A 6629-nucleotide genomic window follows, 5' to 3' on the forward strand; every position below is an offset into this window, starting at 1 on the left:
CACCACACCCAGCTAATTTTTGTATTTTTAGTAGAGATGGGGTTTCACCATGTTGGCCAGGCTGGTCTCGAACTCCTGACCTCGTGATCCATCCGCCTCAGCCTCCCAAAGTGCTAGGACTACAGGCGTAAGCCACGGCGCCCGGCCAAGATGTAAAGGTATAACTCAAATCCCACCCCCATCCATCCCGGCTCTCTCTCTAAACAAGGGAAGGCTTATGAAGGCTCCCCAACTGCCCCAGTCCTGTGGGCTTCAGCTTCCAGAACTACACTGCTGTCTTAGGGGGAACCCACTGTGTTGCAGACGCATGGGGAAGGAGTCTCAGGAGGGCCAAGCTGGCACGAACCTGGCTCACTGCAACCTCCGCCTCCCAGGTTCAAGTGATTCTCCTGCCTCAGCCTCCCAAGTAGCTGGGATTATAGGCATGTGCCACCACGCCTGGCTAATTTTGTATTTTTTAGTAGAGACGGGGTTTCACCATGTTGGTCAGGCTGGTCTCAAACTCCTGACCTCCAGTCATCCACCGGCCTCAACCTCCCAAAGTGCTGGGATTACAAGCGTGAGCCACCACACCCGGCTGGAGTGAGAAATCATTTAACTAAATCCCTTGACGGTTAAGAATAAAACAATCCAGGGATTTAGCTCTCAGAGCAGAGGTACACAATAGTACATAGAATACTGTGATATCTGATCTGCCCCTGGTATGCCACCAAATGCAGGGCCTTCTTGCCTTCTTTGCTGATCCTTTTGTGACCTGAGCGTGGGAGGTCAGGTAATAGTGATGTGGTCAGAACAGAAATTCAGATGTGCTGGGTGCAGGGTATGTGCTGGGAGAGGATGCATGCTATGACCTGAGTAAGGAATCCAATAATCGGATTATAGCAGGTAAAAGGCTCCTAAAGGAGCTCCCTGTCACCTTACTGGCCACCTTGATTTTCGGATGGACCCAACAGGGCTGTAGATCTGCTCAACTGTCTTTGAATCCAATTTAGTGGTTCCTTAGGCTGAGATGTAGTTCATTCCCTAGGCCAAGGGCAAGTGAAGCAGAGAAAGAGGTACATTGTGTGTGCGTGTACACACCACGACTCAGCAACAGGCCTGTTTCCCAGCCACCACACATCAGCCTCAGAGCAGCTGGAATGCAGTGGACACATACAGGGGGTACTGCAGTGGTGTGCTGGGGCCAGCTCACACAATCGTGCACATCTCTTCCCAAGTATGTGTTTAATGATGTCATGTTGGTACCTTGAATTGGCCAGAGGAGGAGTATTTATACTGCAAAAGTCCCCAAATGCTGTAAATTAGGGCTTTTTTCCCCCTGAAAGCCATTGTAAAATGGTGTGAGGTAACTATTCTTCACACTGTCCTTTGCTTTATATAGCATGGCATGCCAATTTTGGACTCTCCTAAATGAAGAACAACAAACTGAACTCACACTTAACATGGCAATGGTACAATAACCAAAGGGGCAGTCCTATTAGCAGAACTGTATCTGCACTCCAGCTGAAAATGGAAGTCCAAATCCATCACTGCTCAGCTCCTAGGGTCTGTTCTCTCAAAGATTTCAAATGGAGGCCTACAAGTATACTTGGAAATTTCTTTGAGAAATGGATTTCCCACAAAAGTGTCCATGGGTGAGGAGCAGCGTCATTATCTAGGGGTGCACTTTGGGAGGCCAAGGCGGGTGGATCACTTGAGGTCAGGAGTTCAAGACCAGCCTGGCCAACATGGCAAAACCCCATCTCTACTAAAAGTACAAAAATTAGCTGGATGTGGTGGCAGGCGCCTGTAATCCCAGGTATTCAAAATGCTGAGGCAGAAGAATTTATTGAACCCAGGAGGTGGAGGCTGCAGTTAGCCAAGACTGCGCCACTGCACTCTAGCCTGGGTGACAGAGCCAGACTCCTCCTCCAAAAAAAAAAAAAAAAAAAAAATCTAGGGCTGTAACCACATATCCACCTCTTCCCTCCTCTGGAAAACCTCAGGTCATCCTCACCTCCTCCACTCTTGGCCTCACCAACAGCTGTTAACAGAAAGGGCTGAACTGGGCGTGGTGGCTCATGCCTGTAATCCCAACAATTTGGGAGACTGAGGCGGGTGGATCACTTGAGGATAGGAGTTTGAGAGCAGCCTGGCCAATATGGTGAAACCCCATCTCTACTAAAAATACAAAAAAAAAATTTAGCCAGGTGTGGTGTGCACCTGTAGACCCAGCTACTCAGGAGGTTGATGCAGGAGAATCGCTTGAACCTGGGAGGCGGAGGCTGCAGTGAGCTAAGATTGTGCCACTGTACTCTAGCCTGGGTGACAGAGTAAAACTTCAGCTCAAAACAAAAATGGCCAGGCGCAGTGGCTCACACCTGTAATCTCAGCAGTTTTGGAGGCCGAGGTGGGTGGATCACCTGAGGTCAGGAGTTTGAGACCAGCCTGGCCAACATAGTGAAACCCCATCTCTACTGAAAATACAAAAATTAGCTGGGTGTGGTAGCACGTGCCTGTAATCCAAGCTACTAAGGAGGCTGAGGCAGGAGAATCCCTTGAACCTGGGAAGTGGAGGTTGCAGTGAGCAAAGACCACACCACTGCACTCTAGCCTGGGCAACAAAAGCAAAACTCTGTCTCAAAAAAACAAAAACAAACAAACAAACAGAAAGGGCTTAACAGAGGACTATGCTACTGTTTTCAAGACAGGAGTTATTTTCTGCTAGGGACAATGAGCTATTGTGATTCCCCCTTCCAATGTGTTAAGGGGCAGAATAACAGTGTCCAGACTAGAAAAAATAAGACAGGGGTTGGGGACGGGGGGGAGTTTCCCCAAGCAAATGCACACACATGCACCACATCATATGATTCCCTTCTCATTCTCCAATGACCACTTCTGGCCTGTGCTGAGGTTCCTGCAGGGGCATGAGGAGGGTTGGGCCACTGGAGAAAGCTGATTTGCTTCTATTGGTCAATGGAGTTAGCCAAAGATGGGGCAAACCCCTCTGAGATAGACAGATTATCATCTTGTATACGAGGAGAATTAATTAGGTTCACAGCATAACCCTATCAATCACCAAGGCCCTTGCAATTCTAGAATTCTGGTGCCAGGCTCCTACTTCCAAAGGAATTATTCCTCAAATGGTCTTTAGATGAGCGAGCTACATTCAACCTCTGCCCTGCATTCCAACTACCATCTTGATTCTTAGCTAATTTTTACTTGCAAACAGCAGAAGCAACGGGGCCAACTCACTGAAATGAAGAGAATAAAGTGAGGATATTGTTTTTAGACCATAATCCCCTTTGTCTTCCTAGAAATAATCCCTGGAGCCGGCCTACCCTGTGTCCAGCACTAATCTATGAGCTTGTGATATTTCTTTTTTTAAGCTAGTCATATTTAGCAGTGGGGCTTGTGATATTTCTGGTTTCCTGATCTCTCTCCTCTTCAAATAAATGCAAGATATCTACGCCATGGTAACATGTCATTTACTTCCCCACTCTCACATACAAGGATCCTGGAGGCTCTGCTCCTCCCCCATAAATCTGTGCAGGAAAGCGAGTGTGTATGTGTGTGGGGGTGGAGGGGTGTTTCAAGCCCCCACTCTGGGAACTAGTTCCAGTTCCCTAAAAGAAACAGCTGGGGTTTGGGATAAGCTTAGTAGACAGTAGATCACAATAATTATCTTCATCGTCCACATAAAGCATCTGTTATTAGTTACTTGCTGTGAATGGCAAATTGCTTCTCTTCCAAAAAACCTGACTGTCATTTCTAAAGTGAGAAAGGAAGGCGGATGGGTACGTATGTGGTAGTTAAAGACATTAAGGGGCATGAAATTACCCAGTAATGGCCTTCTCTTCTAATAATGGCTTTAGTGTTCAAATGGTATTAAAGATCCGCCACCAAGCTCATTAGGAATAGTGAATCCTGGAAGAATTTAAGCACAACAGACAGTGACTTCTAAACACAAGTATTCCTATCCTAAGATCCAAACCAGGTTGGGTTTCATATTCAGTTTAGTCTTGTTTCTAACTGGCTCCTATCCCCAGCTTTTTCCAATCCTTCCTCATCTCCTGGTCACACCACTTGAGGGCAGGCATGGTTTAATCTCAACCACTGAAAGGATGATTTAAGAAACAGGCTGGGCATGGTGGCTCATGCCTGTAATCCCAGCACTTTGGGAGGCTGAGGTAGGAGAAATGCTTGAACCAGGGAGGCGGAGGCTGCAGTGAGCTGAGATCGCACCACTGCACTCCAGCCTGGGTGACAGAGTGAGACTCTGTCTCAAAAAAAAAAAAAAAAAAAAGGCAGCTCAGTCCTTTTCAGAGGCTGAAAAGATCAGGCTGATTAAGGAGAATCAAATGTATCAGACTGAACCCAAACATCCAGCTGGGCTGGTCCTGCTTTGCAGGAGAAAAAAGAAATACAACATGCTGGAAACTAACGTGTCAGGTATCCAGCATACAAGGCAATTCGGAAAAGAGATGGAACATTAGAGTCAATCTGTTAGTGCCTTTTATTTTCTCAGTGATAGGACATGCCCTTGGAAACACTCCTCAGAATACATATGAGTGCTACTAACGTATCACATCCTGCTGTCTCTAAAGTGTCTGTGAAACTGTTGTATGAAATGCCCTTAGCAGGTTACAGTTTCACACACTGACTACAGATAGGCAGTGTATGCAGCAGATGTATAGCTGGGCAATGATGATGGTAAATAAAATTTTTATAATTCAAATGCTATTTCTAAATCTCTAGGGTACTTACTATTTAGAATTAACCCTTAAGTCTCTTGATAAAAGTAAAGGATCTTCTGTTAAAGAATCACTTCCAGCTGGGCGCAGTGGCTCACGCCTGTAATTCCAGCACTTTGGGAGGCAGAGGCGGGCAGATCACAAAGTCAGGAGATCGAGATCATCCTGGTCAACACGGTGAAACTCCGTCTCTACTTAAAATACAAAAATTAGCTGGGCGTGGTGGTGCACACCTGTATTCCCAGCTACTTGGGAGGCTGAGGCAGCAGAATCGCTTGAACATGGGAGGCAGAGGTTGCAGTGAGCCAAGACCGCACCACAGTACTCCAGCCTGGCAACAGAGCAAGACTCCATCTCAAAAAAAAAAAAAGATTCACTTCCGGCTGTCTTTAAGTCAGTTTTGATTTACACACAGTTGGTCCTCTACATCCACAGGTTCCACATTCGTGGATTCAACCAACCATGGGTCAAAAATACTCAGATAAAAAAATAGTACAAATAAAAAAGCACTAAAACTATTTACATAGCATTTACATTGTGTTATGTATTATAAGTAATCTAGAGATAATTTAAAGTATATGGGAAGATATACGTAAATACTACACCATTTTATATAATGGAATTGAGCACCCTTGGATTTTAGTAACGGGGAGGTCCTGAAATCAATCCCCCACAGATGGCTATGGAAAGAGTACAGAGTACAAAGAGAAGAGATTCCATATAAAAGTAATTCTGTGAGTAACTTCCACTTAGCTACATCTAAAAAATACTTAAATTCAAATTCTCCTTAATATACTTCTGATCATGTTTCACTTGAATCAGTGGCCTCCTTCGCTCATTCAATTCTGCACCCTTTCTCTCTGGTTTCTATTACCTGCCGGAGAAAGTCAGATGGCCTTGATATTAACTACCTTTTGGTATCAAATGAAGACAGGAAAACCACATTCCCAACACAGTTCTACATTCATTTCCCCCTCTCAACCTCTTCTGACCCATTCTTTCTCAGGCCCTGTCTCACAGAATACCCAAAGGTGCCCTCACTTCCCTCATACGGGTTGCTTTTACTCCGAGACTAGGAATGTCTTTGATGACTAATCCCTATGCAAAAAGACATGTCATCACTTAGCAAAACAGAAAGTAAGAAAGGTGGGAGGTGATGACCACCTCCAGTCTAGCGTGGCCCTAGAGGCTGATTTCCAGCTGTCAATGCCCCTTCCATCTGAGAAAGGGCCCCTGGCAGACGCCAGGCATAAGTCATTTCACTAGGGCTGCTCTGCATTCCACAGGGAGTCTTCTTGCTAAGCACAATTATAAAGAAAATGACATCACCATTCTGAATCACAGGCTGAAAGCAAAATTGGGTTTTGGTTGATTCTCCACAGAAACAGTTATAGTGGTAGCGAGAATATCTGTGCCTTTGAGGTTTGCTTATCACACAGCTGATATTGATACATATGCCAAAGGTAGGCACAATCACATATGCTACCAGAGGTGAGTGGATAGCTAGGTAATCAAGCTTTAAAATAAGACTTTACTTTTACATATTAGTAGCTCAATCTAGTTTGTAGAGTAAGGTCATCACACAGTGCCAGCCTCTTCCCAGGATAGAATTACATCATTGTTTGTATAGTATCAAAAGGCCTAAGAAATTTTCTTAAGGTTTATCTAATACAAAGCATTTTATGCTACTGCTGCTAACCGGACACTACCTGTTTTGTTCACTTTAAGTGACAAAATTCTTGCCTGCCTACTTGTCCGTTTCTGGTCTATAACCTTTTTTTTTTTTTTTTTTTTTTAAGAGATGGGCTCTCACTATGTTGCCCAGGCTGGTCTCGAACTCCTGGTCTCAAGCAATCCTCTCAGCCTCCCAAAGTGCTGGGATTACAGGTGTGAGCC

General features: G+C 45.2%; 1 protein-coding gene across 1 annotated transcript in view; it reads right to left on the reverse strand.

Annotated features, from left to right (window-relative positions):
• OAZ2 (ornithine decarboxylase antizyme 2) overlaps positions 1-6629 on the reverse strand; it is an 18498-nt gene that overhangs the window by 4289 nt on the left and 7580 nt on the right.

This window comes from Mandrillus leucophaeus, unplaced genomic scaffold (genome assembly GCF_000951045.1).
Source record: "Mandrillus leucophaeus isolate KB7577 unplaced genomic scaffold, Mleu.le_1.0 Scaffold12, whole genome shotgun sequence".
In the NCBI taxonomy this organism is placed as follows: Eukaryota; Metazoa; Chordata; class Mammalia; order Primates; family Cercopithecidae; genus Mandrillus; species Mandrillus leucophaeus.